General features: G+C 48.5%; 1 long non-coding RNA gene across 1 annotated transcript; it reads right to left on the bottom strand.

The window, feature by feature from the left end:
- Positions 1–1927: 1927 nt before the first annotated feature.
- LOC123651627 lies at positions 1928–9372 on the bottom strand. The gene is made up of 3 exons (XR_006740468.1): positions 9219–9372; positions 8240–8245; positions 1928–1958 (listed from the first exon to the last, which is right to left on the bottom strand). It is a non-coding gene; the product is annotated as an uncharacterized LOC123651627 (long non-coding RNA).
- Positions 9373–9635: the final 263 nt, after the last annotated feature.

The following is a 9635-nucleotide window of genomic DNA, read 5'->3' as shown; positions in this document are numbered from 1 at the left end:
TTATTATTATTATTATTAATTATTTGCTGGGTTTATTTTTATTTATTTTTAATATTTTAAGGATATTTTTTGAGAGCTGCTTTAAGTTCACAGTAAAACTGGAGAGACGGTCCGGGACTGGTTTGGCTCAGTGGATAGAGCGTTGGCCTGCGGACTGGAAGGTCCCGGGTTCGATTCCAGTCAAGGGCATGTACCTTGGTTGCGGGCACATCTCCGGTAGGGGGTGTGCAAGGGGTAGCTGGTCGATGTTTCTCTCTCATCGACATTTCTAACTCTCTGTCCCTCTCAATTCCTCTCTGTGTAAAATCAATAAAAATGTATTTAAAATTTCTTTAAAAAATAAATAAATAATTAAAAGCTGGAGAGACGGTGCAGAGATTTCCCTTACCTCCCCGCCCCGCCCCCACACGTGCACAGCCTCCCGTGACCAACATGCCCACCAGAGAGGTACGTGTGTTACAATCCATGGACCTAAAAGACACATGAACACGCAAAAACCAGTTTGCCTTAGGGTTCATGCTTGGTGGTGTACATCTTATGGGCTTGGACAACTGTGTGATGAGGTCTACCCACCATTATGTTACCGCGCACCGTGGTCTCGCTGCCCTAAACACCCTCTGGGCTCTGCCTGTCCAGCTCTCCCGCCTCCGCTACTCCTGGCGACCACTGATCTCCTCGCTCTTTCCGCAGTTTTGCCTTTCCCAGGATGCCATACAGTTGTAATCACGGAGCACACAGCCTTTTCCAATCGGCTTCGTGAACGCAGCAGTGTGCCTTCAAGGTTCCTCTAAGTTAGGGGTGTCGAACTCAATCAGAGAAGGGGCCAAAATCTAAAATCCAGCCTAAATCGCGGACCGAATGGTTTACTGAACAGTCATAAACTGACAATGTTAACCAGAAATGTGAATTTAAAATGAGTGGAACAATCTTTTCCTTAACAGTGCTATTAACCAACTCACATGCTATCAAAGATTTGGCCCGCGGGCCTTGTGTTTGACACATGTGCTCTAAGTCTTTTTCATTGCTTGGCGGCTCATTGCTTTTTGGTGCTGAGTAGCATCTCATTGTGTGGCTGCACCGCGGTTTGTCCCCTTACCAAATAAAGGGCGTGCTGGCTGCCTCCAGGTTCCGGCGATGGCGAATAAGGCTGCTGTGAGCACCCGTGCACAGGCTTTGGTGTGCACCCAAGTTTGGTTACTCCCTCGGGGAGCCACGAGGGAGCATGACTGCTGGATCGCAGAGTATTTCCAGTTTTCTAAGAGACTGCCAAACTGTTTCCCCACGTGCTCAGGCCACGTGGCATTCCCGCCGGCAATGAATGAGAGTCCCCGCCCCTCCTCAGCCTCACCAGCGTTTGGTGGTGTCAGTGTTTCAGATTTGGGCCACCTTCCTAGGGCTATAGTGACATTTCATTGCTGTTTTTGTTTTTTTTGTTTTAATATATTTTTATTGATTTCAGAGAGGACGGGAGAGGGAGAGAGAGAGAGAAACATCAATGATGAGAATCATGGATTGGCTGCCTCCTGCAATCCCCCTACTGGGGATCCCGCCCGCAGCCCAGGCATTTGCCCTTAATTGGAATCAAACCCCAGGTCCTTCACTCCACAGACCGATGCTCCATCCACTGAGCCAAACCGGCGAGGGCTACTCTGTAATTCCTTAAAGGTCAAAAGCTCAGTATCTGGGGCCCAAGGGTCTGTGCCACTCAAATCCCAGCTCTGCAGCTCCCTAGCTGTGAGGCCTGGTGGGTACCACATGCTCACACCTGTGCTCCATTTCCCCATCTATGAGATGGAGATAATGTGCCTTAGCTGGTTTGCTCCGTGGATAGTGTCAGCTTGTGGACTCAAGAGTCCCAGGTTCAATTCCTGACAAGGACACATGCATGGGCTCGATCCCCAGTAGGGGGCGTGCAGGAGGCAGCCGATCAATGATTCTCATCACTGATGTTTCTCTCCCTCTCCCTTCCTCTCTGAAACCAATAAAATATATATTTAAATGACTAAATAAGAAGGGGGTACGTGCTGACTAAATTAGTAAACAGATAGTAACCCGAGGTCAACAGGAGCTAATTTGTCTAAAGTGCTTAGGACGGTGCCCAGCCAACAGGGAACGCCAGGCAGCGCCAGCTCTTCCTGTTGGGTGTTTGGGTGGGGCTGCCCTCAGCCCTGGCTCCCGTCCAGGTCCATGTCGCAAGCCTGGCCAACGACCATTTCCTTGTCTCTGACCTGGGCTGGCTGGCTCAGAAGCCGGCAGTGTGACCAAAGCTGTCTTACCCACCACCCATCCAGAGACTCGCTGGGACTCTCAGAGAACCGGAGCGTCCGGCACGGACAGAAGCCAGAGTTTCTGCAGGTCATCTTGTCCCAGGAGGGCTGAGCCGGCAGCGGGCGGAGCGGGCACAGGTGCCAGCGGAGGGAGCCGCGGCCTCCTGGGGCCTTGTGGACACCTGGGCCCAGCTGGCTGAGGATGTTCCGTTATCTGAACCGTTAAATCCCCTCATTAGCTTACGCCGGCCTGAGCTGCTCTCAGTGTCTCCTGCAGAAGACCATTCTGATTCCTTCCGTCTGGGCCGGTCCCTGGACAAAGGGGGTGGGAAGTCGCTGTGTGTGAGTTCTTCCATGGACTGAGTGAGCATGGGACCGAGCCGCCGGAGGCAGGGGGCCAGGCTCCAGGTGGCTCTCCTGGCCCAAGTCTTTTGTGGCTGCACCTGGGCTCCCAGCACCCATGGGTCACCTAGGTAACCTGATCCTACGTTTCCCTTTCCTGCTTAAGCTGGTTTGAGTGCCTGGTTTAGGCAGCCAGAATTCTAACGGCCAGTATGACTTCTGTTGTTTGTCTTTAGGACGTAATGTAGACACATACAAATGTTCCGTAAGGCCCGTGTATATAATTTGGTGATGGCGAATTTCTAGCGTATTTGCCAAACGGCAGCTTTGATCCTGAGAGATGGGCCTGTGTTTGAAAGACGAACGTCTCCTCTTCATACTCACTGTCAGCAGATAACTTGCGTTAACACAGCAGATAACTCCAGCTGGTGAAATGGAAGCATGATCTCTGGCTACACCTTTCCTGTCCGTTCTAGAAGGAGGAAGCAGCCCCTGCTCGTCCCCCCAGCACCTCCACACACCCAGCCTGGGAGTTCTGTCCCCTCTCCAGTCCTGAAGAGGCTGTCCCCCACCTGTTCCTCCGGTGACTTCTTTTTGCCAAAGAACAAGAGTCCCTGTTATCTCGAAATGCAGGGTTTTAAGAGTGGTGCCTGCTTACTGCCTTTGGGTTTGTGGGAGAGGAACAGCCTTTTCACCCTCAAGGTTCTCCTGGTTGGTCTAATAATCACAGCCACATGAGACAGATCAGCAAGAGAAATTCACCAAGCTTAATACATGCATATGTACGGGAACCTTACATACATGAGTCAGAGACCCCACATGCAAAAGAGGTTCAGAGACAGCAAGGGGGACTGAGGTGTAGAAGACATCTCGAGTTAGAGATGAGGTTGGGTGCTTTAAGGACCTCAAGGATCATTGCAGGATGACAAGAACAGATGCTTAGTGAATAGACGTTTTCGTGCCGTATAGATTCGTCACGGCTCCTAATTTAAGTTCTTCTAAGTCAGTGGTTCTCAACCTTTCTAATGCCGAGACCCTTTAATACAGTTCCTCATGTTGTGGTGACCCCCAACCATAACATTATTTTCGTTGCTACTTCATAACTGTAATTTTGCTACTGTTAATGAATCATAATGTAAATATCTGTGTTTTCCGATTGACTCCCAGTCAGGAACAAACCTAAATTGTAGGTTCAATCCCATCAAAGCATCTATAGGAAGGCAATTGATTAAGGTTTCTCTCATCAATGTTTCTCTCTCTCTCTCTCTCTCTCTCTCTCTCTCTCTCTCTCTCTCTCCCTGCCCCTCTAAACACAATAAGTATGTCTTCTGGTGAGAATTTAAAAAACAAAAAAAACTATCACTTCCACACAAGCCCAGGGCTCTGCTGAGCAGCCACAGGGCTGCAGGGAAAGAGAGGAATTTGAGATTACACAACTTGACCCCCAGCCCCACACTTCTGCTAGGCCCTAATCAGGAAACCCTGGGCAAGTCACTGCCACTCCTTCACCGTATCTGTTTCCTCATCCGTAAATGGGAGTCAGAGCACTGATTCCACCCCGTCTACTTCCTTCCTGCCTAAGTGACCAGGACTAGTGGGTTCTGTGCTTATTTCCGCGCCTCACTGTCGTCCTCTGCAAAACAGGGGTCTTACCGCTGTCACCGTAAGAAGTGTTCAAACCTGCAGAGGATTTTTATGAATTTATTGGAGCCAAACGAACTTTATGAATTTATTGATAGCCAGGAAGCAAAATCTCAACGGACTGAGAAAGCACTCCCAAAAACGGCAGAACAAAAGGAGAAGGGTTGCATGGAATCTATCGGTGGCAGATTCAGAGAGGAAGGAGAACCGGGACTCTCTGGAACTGGGTAAAGAGTGAAATGGCGGGTACAGGATAGTTCATTCACGGCACAGGCAGGTGGTATGCGGCGAACCAGAGAACAATGAGGGGTCTGTGTGACCCAGACTCCGGTGCTCCAGTCCGGTGACGTGTGCTCTGAGGGGTCTGGAAGAGCAGATTCCTCCGACATTTCAGTGGTGATGTTATCTTAGATGCAAAAAGGCACCAGACCGGCTCACTGAAGGTAGAGACTGACCTTCGTCAAGAAAGCGATGGGCCTCGGACGTGACTTCCCGTCCTGCCTCGTGCTTGGTTAGGAATTCCTATGTTCAGACCATCACCTGTGGTTACCTTCGCCCTCTGAGTTAATAAGGCTGCCATGCAGACCTCCCCTGCGCCTGTCAGGTTTGGTACGTGGCCCCTTTATCCACACATGACCCTGCCCGGCTCAATGTCAGGAGGAGAGAGGTTGAGACAAGCTCAGGCTTAGACCAAGAAGCACTTACTAAATCATTGCTGTTGCTTCATTCCTCATTGTTGTCTGCTGCTCTAGCTTTTCCTTGTCAGCAAGACTTGTAACCTCCCTACGTTTCAGTGCCTATATTTTTCTTTTTAAAAATAATTTCTCTTAATTCTCACCCAAAGATGTTTTTATTGATTTTTAGAGAAAGGGGGGGGGGGGAGATGGAGAGAGAGAGACAGAGAGACAGAGAGACAGAGGGAGAGAGAGGAGTCAATTGCCTTCCAAGCGTGCCCCAACCCGGGGAATCAAACTCTCAACCTAAGTATATGCCCTGACTGGGAATCGAACCTGCCACCTTTTTTTTGTGCATGGGACGCCGCTCCACAAATGGAACCACCCGGCCAGGGCTTAGGACCATATTTTTCAATCTGTTGGCTCACTGCTCAGGTAGCTTTGGTGACCAAAGTGTCTTCAAGGGACCGGCCTTGGTACTCATCTCCCCGTCCCCTGGAAGGGTCTCGATTGTCCCCCTCCTCAGCCTTCTCCTCGACTCCTCCGCAGCCCAGGCCGCTTGCCCTGGGGCCTGCCTCAGGCCACAGGATGCTGTGAAGGACTTTCATCGCTGCTCAGCCTATGAGGTCAGCGCATGTGTGGCCTAGGGCTGCCGTAGAAAGAGCCACAAACCGAGTGGCCTATAAAACACGCCCGCTCACAGTTGTGGAAAAACCTGGACGCCTAGATATAATATAATATATTGATAGATATAATATCTAGGTGGTCAGAGAAAGGGAGGGGGCAGACAATTATCTAACGTTTGAAGCTAAAATTGCCCTTAGCTCGGAGTAATGTGTATACCACTGAGGCACATCTTGGGGTGACAGCCAGGGCGTAGGCAGGGCCAGCCTGCCTGCAAAGATTCGAGGGAAGAACCCGTCCTTGCCTCTTCCAGCTCTGGCTGTCCTTGGCACTTGGCTTGCGGCAACGTAACCCAGCTCGGCCTCCATCCTCACATGGCAGCCTTCTCCCTGCGTGTCTGCGTCTCCAACCTCCCGCTCTTTACTGGGACGCCAGTCATTGGATTCAGGGTCCCTCCCAATCCAGTATGACCTCTTCTCTACTTCATCACATCCACAAAGACCCGATTTCCAAGTGAGGTCGCATTCACAGGTACCAGGTGTTAGGACTTCAACGTACTGTGTCAGGGGACATAATTCAGCCCGAGTCACTGGACTGTGACATGAACAAGAAATACCCCATCACTGAAGTAAGCCACTGAGATCTTTGCAAGATTTAAACTCATGTGCTATATGATTCAGTGTCCCATGCTTCCAACAACCACTATCCTACTCTGGTTTCCACTTTAAAATGGTTATAAAGCAAAGCCATAGTGTTTGTTGTTGTTGTTTGTTTGTTTTAAAGATATTTTCATTAAAATGTTGTCCTCATTTATTTTTCCTTTCTAAGGGCAGGTCCTCTGAATACAGTGGAAGGAGAGGGCTCTCAGGGAGAGGCATTGGAAAGATTAGACATTTAAAAGATTAAAAGGGTTAGGGTAGGGCGGAGAGGGTTAGGCAGTCCAAACAAGGGAACAGAGAATGCAAATACCTGCAGGCAGAAGAGAGAACCCATCCGGAGAGCAGTGTGAGCCCGGGGAAATCACATCCAGGACGGGAACGTTTGAAGTAGCCATTTCTGCATTATCACTACCAAGTCTTCTGTGCGAGGCCAGGAAACCTAGGGAATCCCGGAGGTGAGGCTGGCTGCCCTTGCTGACACTAATGTGCAGCCAAAGAGTGACTGCCCTCCGGATATTGAAGAAGCTTAAGCAATAAGGCCCAGTTGGTGCCACAGAAAGGTAACCATATATTGCCTCCTGGCATAACCATTCCCCACCATTTTCCTAAGTTCTCCTCTAGCTTCTCAATGTCAAAGCTCTGCCAGACCGCCCTGCCTGGAGGACAGGACAGAGCTGCCCGGATCGGCTCTGAGGGACTGTGCGGCAGGAACAGCAGCGTTGGGACTCCCTGTCCGGCCAGCGCCACCAGGCTCCAGCAGCTGCATGGCAGCTGCTGCCCAGGCCCTCGCTCAGCAGCACCGCAGAAGCAGCAGCGTGGGCAGGAGCTTCCAGGCTTGGGTTTGCAATCACAGCTGTGCTCTTCAGAGAAATGCTGAATAAACAGTTGTTGATGAATGTGTGGGGGTTCAGAAGCAGGCACCCCAAGATGTGCCTCAGTGGTATACACATTACTCCGAGCTAAGGGCAATTTTAGCTTCAAACGTTAGATAATTGTCTGCTCCCTCCCTTTCTCTGACCACCTAGAAGAACTTTGGTGCTTTGCCCACAATAAGAGCTGAGCAGAGCAGAAACCGGTTTGGTTCAGTGGTAGAGTGTCGGTCTGCAGACTGAAAGGTCCCAGGTTCGATTCCAGTCAGGGGCATGTACATTGGTTGCGGGCACATCTCCGGTAGGGGGTATGCAAGAGGCAGCTGGTCGATGTTTCTCTCTCATCAACGTTTCTAGCTCTCTATCTCTCTCCCTTCCTCCCTGTAAAAAATCAATAAAATATATATTTAAAAATATATATATATAAATATATATATAAATATATATATATATATATCGTATTAAAAAAAAGAAAAGAGAGATGAGCAGAGATAACTTGTTTTGGCCTCGCTGTAGGGCAGGACAAAGCTCTGCTTAGTCAGCCAGCCTCTGCTTTTCTTTCTACAATGACCCTTTGGAGCCTCCTAGCTCAGGATGTCTTATATGCCCATGTTCCTTTTTTGTCGCTGCATGTGGGGTCTCTGACTCTCACGTATGTGCGTTTCCCATACATATGTATGTGATAAACTGGGTTATTTTCTCTTGCTAGTCTCTCTCCTCTCATATAAATTATCGGACCAGCCAGAAGAGCCTTGAGGGTAGAGGAGAGTTTGTTCCTCCTCCCCAAATGTGAGATTCAGTACCATCACACCAAACTACTGCCCACCGCACTGTAAGAATTTTTTAGTTCAAATTCCACGTGTTAGATGCCTTCGAGTCAACGATGCTGAAGAATCAGTGGCCACTTGCATTTTTTTGTACATGTTTCAGTAAGCTGGGCGGGGGGTGTCAGCAAAATCCACAGGTGTGCTATCCATTTGTGCAAGAAGCTACTGACTGCTCAAATTTTGATGCTGCCAAGAAAAGGGATGGAGTTGTACCCTGTTCAAAGTCCATGTGCCTGGTGCTGCAAAAGGCCAAAACCCCAAATGTCAAAGTAGGGAAAAGGGTTATTGATTCTCAAGGCGCCAACCAAGAAGATGGGAGCCCTCGCGGTACCTCACATTCATCTCCAGAAAGTACAGACTGCAGGCTTCTTCTATGCCGTGGGGAAGAGAAGTGGGGGTGGTAAGCGGTGACTGACCATGGCTGACATCTGGGAGGCCCCGGGGTCTGAGGAAGATTGTCCTAATCGATGTGAGTCAGAACAAGTTCCTGTAAACCTTGCTAACCAGTTCATACTTCCTTCATCTCCTCGAGCTACAAGCAGAATTCCTCTAATGTTTAGCCTGTCTGTACTTGAGACTGAGTGGAAGCCATGAGCCTTAAGGCCATGGGAGCCAAGCAGGCTTCCAACAAAATCAGAGTCCAAGCATTTCATTGCCTCAGAGCCATTTGCCTTTTCATACTTTGCATGTTAATTTGTGTGTAACTAGAAAAGTGTGTTCCATGTTAAGTAAAGAGAGCAGTAAATTATCCATTAAAAATACACGCTTTTAATTCTAAAACAACTCATGTATGTACAGCAGGGCCCTCCTCACATGACACAGGGCATTTGGAGGTCGGCTTTTCCGATGAGATGACGGGGGTGGATGCCTACCCTGTTTCCCTGAAAATAAGACAGTCTTATATTAATATTTGCTCCCAAAGATGTGCTAGGTCTTATTTTCAGGGGATGTCTTATTTTTCCATGAAGAAGAATACGGTACACATTTATTGTTAAATGAAAATAAAGGAAATTTATTACCTGTATACGATACAGTAGTACGGTAGTTGTCAATACAAAGCAGACAAACTGTGAATCCTGCAGTATCAAGAATTTACTCATTTATTCAATGACAATCATGTCATCATCTTCTGGAACATCATCATAACGATCCAATTCCTGAATTTCCTGGTGAATTTCTTGTGACTCCATTTCTTTCAGAATCAGTGGACCAAATCTCTCATGTTTAGCAATAGCACTGTCTTTAAATGAGTGCTTCTTGTCAAGGTAGCCTGCTCGCAGTGCATTTGCAATGCAACTGTCTGCTCCGTCTCCACACAGAAGTGACGTCAGGACTCAGTGTAACGTCACTGGTTGCTAGAGGCCAGCCGGGGCGGCCCTAGCGACCAGTTTATGGTAAATTAATTTTCATTCTGAGACAGAGCCTAGGGGGGCCTTATTTTCGGGGGGATTCCTTCTATTTCACTCAGAAGGAAACCTGTAAGTAGGTCTTATTTTCGGGGAAACACGGTATGCTGGTGAGACCAGGAGGATGCAGCACTGAGGGGCCAGGCAGACAGCTTTGACCTAGGGATATATTTTGTTAGTTCCACATCAACTTGGCCCTAATTGCGTTTTGTTTGTTTAGTTTTAGTGTCAACTTTTATTTTGATTTATTTTTTATAAATATTTTAATTAATTTTTTTAAAGAAGGGAAGGGAGAGGGATAGAGAGTTAGAAACATCAATGAGAGA

This window comes from Pipistrellus kuhlii, unplaced genomic scaffold (assembly GCF_014108245.1).
Source record: "Pipistrellus kuhlii isolate mPipKuh1 unplaced genomic scaffold, mPipKuh1.p scaffold_m20_p_7, whole genome shotgun sequence".
NCBI classification, from domain to species: domain Eukaryota; kingdom Metazoa; phylum Chordata; class Mammalia; order Chiroptera; family Vespertilionidae; genus Pipistrellus; species Pipistrellus kuhlii.
Note: the sequence above shows the minus strand (reverse complement) of the source record. Positions and strands in the feature narration are given on the sequence as shown.